Consider the following 13,163-nt stretch of genomic DNA (forward strand, 5'->3'; position numbering starts at 1 on the left):
TAAACTTAGTAAATTTGCTCTTTATTTTCCAAAAGTTTGGGTTTTATTTTCAGACAAAAATATTCTTAATAAAAACTGTGAAAAAATGAAGAGTTAAGAATCTTATAAAAAAAAACAGGCTCTCAGCTATTTGAGATGGCAAACTGGGGTTTGCCTGAAGGTAGGGAGATGGCCCACTCCCCATCTTCCCCCTTCTACCTAGTGACCAGGGACTTTAATTCCCACATTAAAAACACCTTCTCGTTTACTTATACCTTTTTTTTGGGGAGGGGGTGAGTAATACAAAGAATATAGTAAATTTGATCTCTTGGGCCACTAGGGATATTATTTAGTAATGGAATAAAAATATTAAAATATAGGGACTTCCCTGGCGGTCCAGTAAGATCCCACAAGCCACGGGGCACAGCCAAAAAATTAAAATTAAAAATTAAAATATATTAGTTGAGGACTTCCCTGGAGGTGCAGCGGTTAAGAATCGCCTGCCAATGCAGGGGACACGGGTTCGAGCCCTGGTCCAGGAAGATCCCGCATGCCGCGGAGCAACTAAGCCCGTGAGCCACAACTACTGAGCCTGTGCTCTAGAGCCCGCGAGCCACAACTACTGAGCCCACGTGCCACAACTACTAAAGCCCACGCACCTAGAGCCCATGCTCCGCAAGAAGAGAAGCCACCGCAATGAGAAGCCCACGCACCACAACACAGAGTAGCCCCCGCTCACCGCAGCTAGACAAAGCCTGCACGCAGCAACGAAGACCCAATGCAGCCAAAAATAAATAAATAAATAAAATATATTAGTTGACCATATATTAGGACAAAGGCCTAATTTCCACTTTCCTTAATATTAACATTTGGTTCAACAGTCTATTTCTAAGAATTCATCTCGCAGAATAACAACAAAAAGTAAAAGTAGGTAAATGAAATGCAGTCTATCCCTACAATTATTCAGACATAAAAGAGGAATGTAGTACTGACACCTCCTACAATACAGATGAACCCTGAAAACACCATGCTCAATGAAAGAAGCCAGTCACAAAGGATCACATAGTATATGATTCCACTTACACAAAATGTCTAGAACAGGCAAATCCATAAACACACAAAGTAGATTAGTGGTTGCCTAGGGCTGGGGATGAGGATGGGGTGGAGGGATATGGAGAGGAGTGGTTAATAGTATGAAACAAGGCTTCTTTTTGGGTTGATGAAAATGTTCTAAAATTGATGGTGGTGGTGTCTGCACAATGCTGTGAATAAACAAAAAGCCACTGAATTACACACCTTAAATGGGTGAATTACATGATATGGGAATTAGATCTCGATAAAGCTTTTATTAAAAACAAAAACAAAAACAAAACCTAACTAGTGGAAGTAATTGTAGTTACTGGATGGTATTAAACGCCAGACAGTGTTCTGAGCACTTTAAGTTTCATGAGAAGCCTACCAAGCAGTATCATCATTATCTGCATTTTACAGATAAGGAAACTCAGCTACTGAGAGATAAGGTAAATTGCCCAAGGTTACCCAGTCAGTAAACAAGGGACCCAGGATGTGAATCTGAGCAAGCTGACTTCAGAGCCACAGCCTTAACAGCTGCTCGTGCACACAGAGGTGCACTGGTCACCGCAGAACACAGGGCACAGCATAAATGCCCCCCAGTCGGGGGCAGTTCAAACACATGCTGGTATCTTGTCCACTGAAAAGAGTGACGCATGTCTATACCTCCTGCTACAGAAAGACAACAGAAATGACATAAACAGATGCTGTGTCTTTTTTTCTTCCATTTGTACTTTTTACAAAACACTCTACATGCAAGTGTACATAAGCTTGACAATTTTCTGCCATTTTTCATGAGAAATTAATAACCATGGGTTTCCTCTAAGAAGTAGGTCAGTGGTGGCTGGAACGCTGACTTTTATTTTCCTGAATACCTTTTAGTACTGTTTGATTTGATTTGATTTTTTGAACCATGAGCAGGGCAGAGGCTACCTAATATTACTCCGGTTTCAAGGCAGCCTTCGCTAACCCACCGATCAGGGCTGCGTCCTGCATCTGCCCACAGCACCACGCACCACGCCTGGAATCACTCACTAAGGCTACTGTTTTATTTCATTTATAGAGCTTTTTGCTTCCCTCCTCTCTCCCTAACTGGAAGCTTCCTGAGGACAGGCACTGGGCTTGTTTCTTGCTAAGCAGGGCCAGGCACATAAGCAGACCCTCCACATTTATTTGCTATTATTGATCAGACAAACAAATGAGTAAATGAATTAGGGTCGAATTACCTAACTCCAACTGCCAATAGTCAAGGGCACAAGCAGTGATGATGGAACAGGTGGACATCTGGCTGGAAAACACTAGGGCTAGGGACACAGTGGCACAAGCAGCCTTGAGTGGAACTTAAGAAAATGATTTACTCCTTCAATTAAAAACATTTACTTTCATCTAGTCCCAGAGAACTTATGGAGCCATAATCATTTCCATCTCAAATCCTTTCCGTTATCTTTTCCTAATTAATTGAGGTATGTAAATTCATTTGATCTAAATCTTTGCAAGCATAAACATTACTCATGTGGTGATTTGGCAGCACATAGCTAGCAGATCAAGTTTAATCTGGTTCTACAGGTTTTTAAATTATACATGATATTAAACAAGATTCACTTAACTTTGCATCTAACAGCTACAACTTATTACACTGGCTGCTCCCAGACATTTATAGCAAATCACTGTTGAATCTGTACTGTGAACCAACTTAGGATACAATTAATAAAATAAACTGTTTGAAATTATAGGAGCTTTTGGTATGATATAAAATTTACTTTAATATTTTTTGGGAAAAAAAAAGATTAAGGAAAGTATATTATCCAAGTGAAATTTCTAAAGCTGCCACCTTACAGATCAATACAAAATCTCTTCACAAGAATATTTATGGATTATGACAGCAGTATTTCACCCAAATAATACATAAAGAAAGGAACAGTACATTTTTTATACAACCCAAATAACATATATTGAAAAGAATCTACCATGGTTTTCCAATAAACTATTTAGGAACTGAAGGGAGTGATAGATACAGAATTCCAAACATGCAGGTGAGTGTCTAAATTCTGGAAGTTACAAAATAGGCATCCTCAGCAGTTTTGGCCTGAAATGTGCTCCCTTTTCTAACCTCTCATTATTTTTTTCATTTCACATTCTGATCACTTGGCCAATTAACTGGTAATTGAACTCCTCTGGGATCATGCTCCTTTTTACTATTTCATTTAGTTGCAGATAATAGGCCCATTAAGGAAGTGAAATGTCCCAATTCCAGAAAATGAGTATTTAGAGCAAAAACAAGGAAAGGAAAGACGTAACTATTCCAATCAGCTAAGCATAAGCTAGAAAGACGTTGGTTTTGTCTACACCGTATTGGTTTGCCAGGGACTCTGCAAGCTTCTGTAGCATCCCTCTGCCGCCTCCAGGAAACCCCCCAGGATGTGGGGGAGGGTGGAAGTGAGCTCCCTAGCTGTTCTGCTCAGTGGCCTGCACCACTCAGAGGGCTGGCCGGGGTCGCGGAGCAGACTGCCACAGGTTCTTTGCCTAATGGCCTCTACAATCATGGTCTGCTACAAAGTGAAGAAACGGGGATCCAACCTGATAGAGGTAGTCAGTTCCTAGAACAGGGATGGAAATGCCAATATGACAGCTGTTAGGCTTAGAGAATAATGAGCCAGGAAACAGAGGGCTCTAGGAGAAATTTCTTCAAGACACTGAAACTGATAGAATGCCTAATAGTTTTAAATGTACTGACAGGAGGGACTTCTCTGGTGGCGCAGTGGTTAACAATCCGCCTACCAATGCAGGGGACAGGGGTTCGAGCCCTGGTCCGGGAAGATCCCACATGCCACAGAACAACTAAGCCTGTGCGCCACAACTACTGAGCCTGCGCTCTAGAGCCCGCGAGCCACAACTACTGAGCCCGCGTGCCTCAACTACTGAAGCCCGAGTGCCTAGAGCCCGTGCTCCCCAACAATAGAAGCCACCTCAATGAGAAGCCCATGCACCACAACGAAGAGTAGCCCCCGCTCGCCACTAGAGAAAGCCCGCACGCAGCAACGAAGACCCAACGCAGCCAAAAATAAATAAATAAAACAAATAAATTTACAAAAGACAATTGTTAACTAGCTCCTGTTAACTCAGCTCATTTCTTTTCAGGGAATAATCAGAGGTCCACATTTTCCTAGCTACAATTAAGAAGCGTTTTAGCCTTTAATTCAAAGTAGAGTTTCTGCCATTGAGTTTACACTGTGGGCAATTATAATATCCACACATTGACTATGAAGAGAAAGCTCTGACTAGTCAAACAAGAGCATATCCACATGTGCACATGGATAAGGGCTCATAACCTGGAGTCCACGGGGATCTGTGAACCTAGATGGGGAAAAAGCCTACATTTTCACTGACCTCTAACTGACATTTAGCATTTCCTTCTGCTATGAAGTTAGGCAGAAAGCCACAGAGGTATTCACGCTCCTGTGATTCTGTCCACCAACAGAAATCACGAGGATTTTTCGTATTCCATTACAGTTGTTGCAATACCTCACAACGTTGCTTAAGCTCAAGCACCACTTTGAAAATACAGTAGTTATTAGCCTTGCTGTTGGACTGTATTATATAACAATAGATCAACAAAGAGGCATGCATTTTACTCTATCAAATAAATTTTAAAATATTTTGATAACTGTATTTCAATATAATTGGTTTCTGAGAAACCCCATGCATTTTATTTTATGCATTTAGAAGCATTATTATGAGAGGTGGTCCAGAGGCTTCAGCAAGCTGCCAAAGGGGTCTGGGCACAGAACAAGCTGAGATGCCCAGCAGCGGGCACAGGGCCTCTGCCATGAGGCCACGTGGCAGATGCTGGCGGGGGCGGGAGGGCGATCACCGCTCCCAGCTGTGCTGCTTCAGACCACACACATCATCAGAAACAGTGGCAGGGACATACGTACACTACCAAGTGTAAAACAGATAGCTAGTGGGAAGCAGCCGCATAGCACAGGGAGATCAGCTCGGTGCTTTGTGACCACCTAGAGGGGTGGATTGGGAGGGTGGGAGGGAGACGCAAGAGGGAGGAGATATGGGGATACATGTATATGTATAGCTGATTCACTTTGTTATAAAGCAGAAACTAACACACCATTGTAAAGCAATTATACTCCAATAAAGATGTTAAAAAAAGAAGTCACAAGAAAAAAAATGTGTAACTATGTATTGTGACAGATGGTAACTAGACTTACTGTGATCATTTCACAGTATATACAAATATTGAATCCCTATGCTATACACCTGTAACTAATATAATGTTGTATGTCAATTGTATCTCAATAAAAAATCCTCCTTCTATGAACAACAACAACAAAAAAGAAACAACTCTGCAAGTAACGCTGGGAGTTCCCTAACTAGTAATATCAGGTAAATTAGTTCAAACCACTTTCAATCAGCCCCAGCAGAAGGGAGGCATTGTTCCTGATCGCCTGGATGCTTCCACGGCGCTTATAATGGATGTGAAGGAGCCCAGGAGCCCGGGGCTGGCTGATTGCTCCGGGTCACCCACGGCTCAGCATTCGGCCCGCACACAACCTGCTGGAAGAGCTGAAGACAGCAGCCTGGCCCAGTCCAGGGCCTGGTGATATTTCAACTAAGGCGGGTCACTTTCTTGCACCCACAGAACCCCCCCTTTAATGTTTCTGTATGTTAAGCTGTGTGGTAAATTGTCTTTAAATCATGGCATTTCTTGGAGCCTGGAATATGCACTTAAAAATAACAATGCGAGGCTAATTATACAGCCAAGGAATTGAACATGAGTTAACTGAGCTTCTTTTAAAAACAACAACAACAACAGGAACAAATCCTGTTAATAGGGACAAAAGGGTTTCCTGTTCAGCGGAAACTTTCTGAGTGCCTAGGGTGTGGTGGGCAGCGCAGGCAGAGACGCTGCTGCACAGAAGAGACGGTGCAGAAGGAAAGCGCGGCCCGTGCCTGAGAGCGGTCCTCCTGGGAACTGCAGAGCGGACTACCTGGCGTTCACTCCCTCCAAGTGCCGGAGCAGGTCCCGACCCAGCCAACCCATCTTGACTTCAAGCCTAAAGAAAAGCTGACCTGAGTACACAAGTAGAACCTCCGCTAGCGGCACTGTTTAGATTATCACTCCTAGTGATGGTGAGGAGAGAGGACTAGCCAATTAGGAGATTCCAACCCACGGAACTCACCGCAGTTATTAAAAGCCTGACATAAACCTCTGTGTATCAGCGTAAAAGGGTTCTCCAGATGGATGCAAGGGGGAAAAGCGAGGCACACAGCAGTGTGCACGGAATGATGACATTTATGTGAGACCAGCTTGCTCACCAACACACATACTTTTAACTATGGTGACCCCAAGGGGTGGACCTGGTTGGGGGTTACAGCTTATTCTAGATACAGATTTTAAATCTTTATAAAGAGAACGTATTCACATATTACTCGTGTAATTTAAAAATCTAATAAAATAACAAAACAGATCCATAGCTACACGAGTTTGAATCCTACAAAAGATAAGAATGACAAAAAAAATAATAATTTCATGTTTCCATGTGTCCCTATTCCTTATTTCTAGGTCAAGCACAGGTTTTGATCTGTTTTATTCACTTATGTAGCACAGGCATCTGGAACAGTGCCTGGCTCAGAGTAAGCACTCAACAGATTTGTTAAATAAATGAATTGATTACTCATCTAATCCAGAAATTTGTACCGGGGGCCTACCATGTGCCAGCTACTTGCTAAGGACCCCGGGGAAACATACAGTGATTCACTTGACCTGCATTCATTCACACCGTTCACATGCCCACAGTGTTGGGCGTTTGATGTAAATACACACCAACACAGATACACACACTCGCTGCCCTTCAGGAACTTAGAATTCAGCCTGGGGGAAGGTGAATCGTAGAGGCTGGAGGGCGGACATAAGGCCTTTTCCTGGCCACAGCCTTAATCCTGGCTTTGGTTTTCAAAAGTGTGCCTCTGAGGCTTTGCTTATCATAGTCTGTCTTGTACCAGAATTACATTCACATGTTTGTGCCTGCCCAGCTGGGGAAAAAGAAACACCAACCTTCCTGGATTGTGTGAACACAGAAGGACAAATGGCTTATTCTCTGCCTCAAGCCCAGCACACCAAAGCATTCCACCTTGCTTTATTTCCCAATTCTACCCATTCATCATAGAATTAGAAATCTAAGTGGGGAAGGAGTCTTGATGGCCATTTAGCCAGGGCTACTCTTATCTGGACCTTGGCCTAGCCCTTCACATCTAATTTAAGGTGAGGGGCTACCAAACTAGATGAGATAGAACCTCTCAGGTCTCGCTTGGGTCTTGCAGGAAAACCACAATTCAGCAGTTCTGCTTTACATTCCCAGAGTGTCTCCCATCCTAAACACCATGCCGCTAATCCCCTTACTCTCCAGCCTTTTGCAGCCACATCTGCAGAAGCCCAGTCCTTCTCCACCTTGAAGTGAAGATTTTTCCACCTAAGTGGATTAGTCTGCACTTATCTGTGGCAAACATCACCTTTGTGTACATACCCTCTCTTTCAATTTGTCAGAATGATTTCTGAACGCAACTCCATTTTCATATTCAGTCACTTTGGTCCCAACAGGAATGGTCCCCAAAATTCAAGGATAAGATGCCTGGGAACATTTTTAACTTTGAAACTAAAATGTGGCCACTGTGCAATGGGTGTACAGAAGTGAACTTGGGGGTGTGACATTAAATGGGAAGGAAGGAAGAGCCTTCTGCCTCTAGTGATGAAAGGGTTCTTCACCTATAAATTCCAAATGATCCACACTGCAGATTCACGTGTTCTTATCCAAAATGCTTTGGGCCAGATCTGGTTTGAAATCTGGAGTTTTTCAAACTGAAAAATAGCAATACCAGGCAGAGGGCACATATTAAATAATGCCTCCAGCTGGGTCTCAGGCACCACCCCGTCATGGAACACGGTAATATTTCACTAGCAAAATATATGAATGTTCTAAGTAGGATAAATAGAGACTATAAATAGCTTCACGTCAGTTCAGGTCAGTTTTGCTGCCAACTGAGTTCGTTTCAAACTTAAGCAAAAAATGCTTAGTGTTCAGAGCTTTGTGAACTTTGGAATGGCAGATAAGAGATCATGCACACAGATAGGACCCAAAGAACCAGTGCTGGCCCTCCTGACCTTTCTGCATAAAGATACTTTTAAAGCATGTAGGTGTGGCTGCTTTCCTGAATATTTCTGTCAGGTTCTGTTTGGGAAGCCCTGCATAGCAGGGGTCATTCGGCTTTTGTTATTCAAACTGTTGTTTAGAAAGCAAAATAAAAACCTACAAACTTAAAGCATTTCCCTTTGAAGCTGAGCACGGTAAGTCTAAAGCAAAGGTAGCCCTCTTGCTAAACACCATTATCTTTAAGAGCTAAAAGTGAATTTTCACAAACCACTTGCATACACACAAAATGGTACATAATACACTGAAAAGCCAAACACCCAGGGCACTGTGCATATCAGTCTATTAAGTGCTTCTCAGACTTAATTGTCCATAAGATTTGCCTGCGGATCTTGTTGAAATGCTGATTCTGTCTCATTAGGTCTGGGTGGGACAGAAATCCTACATTTCAAACAAGCTCCTGGATACAGCTCTGAGGACCAGCCTTTGAGTAGCAAGGCTGCAGCAGAAGTGCATTCAGTTTGGAAACAGACAGACCTGAGTAAGATCCTGACTCCACCACTTACAAGCTAAGTGACCCTGGGAAAATGGAAATAACAACGACACTTTTTCAAGCCCATAATGAGTGAGCTAGCAGAACAGTTCCTGGCACATAACAGACCCTGAATTCATCCTTTGCCAATCTGTGGTTGGCTGAATAATGGTCCCCCAAAGATGTCCACATCCCAGTCCCCCAAATCTATGAATATGTTACCTTACAAGGCAAAAGGGAATTTGCAGATGCGATAAAGTTAAGGATTTTGAGATGAAGAGATTATCCTGGGCTACGTGAACAGGACAACATGATCACAAGGGTGTTGATAAGAGGGAAGCAGGAGGATAGGAGTAAGAGAATATGAGAGGGTGAATCAAAGGTCAGTGAGGAGAGAAGATGCTATGTTGCTGGCTTTGAAGACAGAGGAAGGGGCCTTGACCCAGGACATGTGCGCAGCCTCTAGAAGCTGGAACCTCCCAGAAAGGATGCGGCCCTGCACACCCATTTTATACTCTGTCCTCCAGAACTATAAGAGAATAAATGTGTTGTTTTAGACCACTAAGTCTATAGTAATTGTTTACAGCAGCCATAGGAAACTAATACACCACCTATTGAAATAATGCTAACGGTAACAGAGGACTTCCTGGGGCTGAATCAACTGAAACATCATGTAACGTCTGCCCCAGTGGAGGTCAGTAAACACAGAACTCTTCAAGGAGACTTTGTATCAAGGGAAGAATTCCTCCCGCTTTATCTGTTTTGTTTGGTTATAGCCCTTGCTACCAAACAGGGACAGACACACCAACCCGTTCCAAAGGCTAAAGGGACTCTCCTGCACTCTAATTGTATCATCACATTCCAGCTTCTCATGTAATTTTCGAAACCTAATGAGGCTCCTGGGGACAGCATCAGTGGGTCGATGCCTCAACGTCAGGAGGACTGAAGAAAGTCATCCTGGGCTCAAGAGTGAAGGATTGAAAATCAATGGTCTCAATATTTGTACAAGTCTTCATTTGCTACTTATAATGCGGTTTATCCCACAGAGAAGCTTTATAAAATAAGAAAATACCAAGATAACCCAAAAGACGCCTGCAGAATGAAAACTGCATATGTTTCAAAACTAAATGGGCCTTGTCCTGCATTTCTTAGGCTTTTTCCTGCAGGCCTTGGCACCAATGGCACCCCTTAACCATCCAGGGTTTTACACTTCCCTTACCAGACTCTAAGCTCCGTGGAAGGGCTGGTCTCTCATTTCTAACTATCATATCCACAGCATCTGTAACTGACACTTAGTTTGCACACAATAAATGTTTGTAGATGAATGAATATTATGATGGATATTTATAATAGAAAAGCATATTCAGACTTTCATTAGCAAAAGCATTACTTGTAAAGTTCTTTTTCTCCAATTTGAACTTAAAACTACTTGGCCCAAGATATTATTTATGGTGGAATTAAAAGTATGCTCTCCAATTTTATCTGCCTATTAATATATGCATTTGATAATTAACAATGTGCTAAGCAGTCAAAGCAAATAATTACTTTTCTAATGTCTGCCTCTGCATATGAGCTAAATGAGGGGGAAGCCACTAATTGCATATTAAAAAATGCAATTAAATGCAAAAAAAATGGTAACTAGATTCAAAACGTTCTGTTTAAACCTCAGACCACAATATTCAAAACAGTTACAATCCTTTCACTGGGTCAGTTACAATCCCACAAAACAGTCCAAATCTTCAGAATTCTGTTCGGGTCACAATGAATATAAAACAAGTTCTCAAAAGTTTGCTAGTTCACATTTTCGAGGTCTTCTGACCAACTGGTAGGGTTGATCATAAAAACTCTATCTTTTAATTTACTTATGTTCAGTACACTTTATTTAAGAAGCAGTGTAATCACACAGAATGCTTTTATTTTAAACCTTATTTTGAAATATGACTGAATACATTAACATAATTCAGAACAAGTCAGTAAACATCTACAAGAACATGTTATATAATTCTAGTGAGTCTCATAATATTCTATTTTCAAAGGAAAAAAAAAAAAAAAAAACACTGGACAGAAAAGCAGTAAATTTGGAATCTGTTTCAACTGTCCAATGAAAGTTTGTTCACTGTGTTGTCCAGAGGGAGAGCTCTAGCTGATGCTACAGTGCATATCGGGCCAAGTGATTCCAAAGAAACCAGCTAACTGCAAATCAAAACATTTGGAAGTAGCATAAATCTGTTAGATCAACTCACACATTACCTTGGTTTACCTTGTAAACCAAGACTCCAAGTCCTGCTACAATTTCTAACTCCTTTAGAAACTGGGGTACTCTGTGGTCACTTTAGCACTATATAATCTCAGCACTGGAGGACCCTCAGCCAAGAGTCACCAAGGGTGGCCAAGTTCATAGGCAGCTAAGATTTTACCTCTCTAAAAAAAGAAACTCAGCAACTTCCTGAGAATACATTTCTGTACCAAGCTGCTGAGATATTCACCACCTGCATGGAGGTATAGAGTCGTCTGCCCTGTGCTGTGTAGCCGCAGACTATTGAGGCTACACATGCATCAATGGGCTCTTGGTTCAGAAACTGAGGCTCTAAGAAGGTAAGGGGTCTGGCCAAGTGTACCCAGTGCATCAGTGGTAGATGTGGCAGATGTGGAGCTGGCATCCCGGCCACATGAGCCCTAGTTCAGGTCTCTGTCCACTGCCTTGTTTTCCCTCTTCCCCATCCTGCCGCCTCTGTATAGGCCCAATAGCAGGACAGGCTGCTTCTCCAGGGATGACATCACTGGGTTCCTCCAGGGGGAGGGGGAGTCAGTGACGTGGGCTGTGGGCATGTTCACAATCTTGACTTTGTGTAAAACGGGAGTAAACAGAGGACGAGGGAAGGTCTGAGGGTTCTCCCTGCTGGCCATACTCCCTAGACTTCAAGGAGAGCCATTCTGGGCAGCCCCTTTTCCATCCTCACACGTTCACTCTGGGACTGTTCTAGATAGGTAGGTTACCAGACAAGTGAGTCCTGGAGGGGAGGAATTAATGTACCCAGGCTTCCTGCAGAGTGCCTTGGCTTCTAAAGACATTAGAAGTCATAGCAGGACTCAAGAGTCTTGGTTTACAAGGTAACGTTAGCCAAAAACAAACACCCATAGCGACTACAGTGTTTTCTGCAATGGTCTTTGTGTCATCTCTGTCCACTAAGCAGAGACCAGGACACAGACAAGAGTGGTCTTGGGTGCCTGCTCTGCCTCCCAGATGGGCAGGGGCAGTTTCCACTTTCTTATACTTGCTCACTGGGCTTTATCTTTGCCTGGGAGAGAAGGATAATCAAAGGAAAGGGGAATAAAAAAAGGAAGCGAGTTCTAAAAAGGACCTGTCATGTTCACATTCCTACTATCTCACTTTTCTTCAGGGGAACCATCCTGTTCTTCTGACCACTTGGCTGCAGGGGAGCTGACCCCCCACACCCTGGCTTCACGGGGCTATGTGAGCTGGATGGGTGTTGGTCTGTAACTCTGATTGGACCACTAAGAATAAGGCACTTTCAGGGGCTTCCCTGGTGGCGCAGTGGTTAAGAATCCGCCTGCCAACGCAGGAGACACAGGTTCGAGCCCTGGTCTGGGAAGATCCCACATGCCGTGGAGCAACTAAGCCCGTGGGCCACAGCTACTGAGCCTACACTCTAGAGCCTGCGAGCCACGACTACTGAGCCCGTGTGCCACAACTACTGAAGCCCGTGCGCCTAGAGCCCATGCTCCGCAACAAGAGAAGCCACCACAATGAGAAGCCTGCACAGCGCAATGAAGAGTAGCCCCCACTCGCCACAACTAGAGAAAGCCCGTGCACAGCAACAAAGACCCAATGCAGCCAAAAATTAATTAATTTAAAAAAAAAAAAAAGAATAAGGCACTTTCTTTCTGTTGTGGTTTCAGTAAGAAGGACATAAACCTAAAGCTCCCAGGAGCCACTACCTGGAAAGAGCCTGCATGAGAATAAATTCAACCCAGAGGAAAGCAAGGCTGAGCGAGGAAGAGATCAAGCCCTGATAGCAACCTCTGAGCCCCTGGATCCAGCCATACCTGAAGCCCAAATCTGCCCTTGGACTTTACAGTCCCATAGGGTAACACACACTTTAAAAAAAAATTAATCTAGTTCAAGTTAGATTGTCATGTGAAACTGAAAAAAGCACTAACAAATACAGGAGAAATAAAAGCACAAGAAGAAGGGAAACGAAAGGAGAAGATCACATTTATGGATATGGGATCTGAAAGCAGTTCAAGTTTGTCCCCTGGAAATGAAGAAAGGTGACACATAGGAAACTGTTCCATTTTTCATAGTAAGCTCAGACCATCAGAACTGTAGCTCTGCCTAATTACTGTGATTAATCTTGCCAAATTCTAAAAATAAAATGAGCGTGTATTTTCTGATGTTT

At 43.1% G+C, this 13,163-nt stretch overlaps 1 protein-coding gene across 4 annotated transcripts in view; it reads right to left on the bottom strand.

The window, feature by feature from the left end:
• The window catches only part of CPPED1 (calcineurin like phosphoesterase domain containing 1), a 187,315-nt gene that overhangs the window by 155,723 nt on the left and 18,429 nt on the right, over positions 1 to 13,163 (bottom strand). The gene's annotated exons all lie outside the window — the stretch shown is intronic.

The sequence above is a fragment of the Balaenoptera borealis genome (assembly GCF_965194805.1).
Source record: "Balaenoptera borealis genome assembly, chromosome: 16".
NCBI lineage: Eukaryota > Metazoa > Chordata > Mammalia > Artiodactyla > Balaenopteridae > Balaenoptera > Balaenoptera borealis.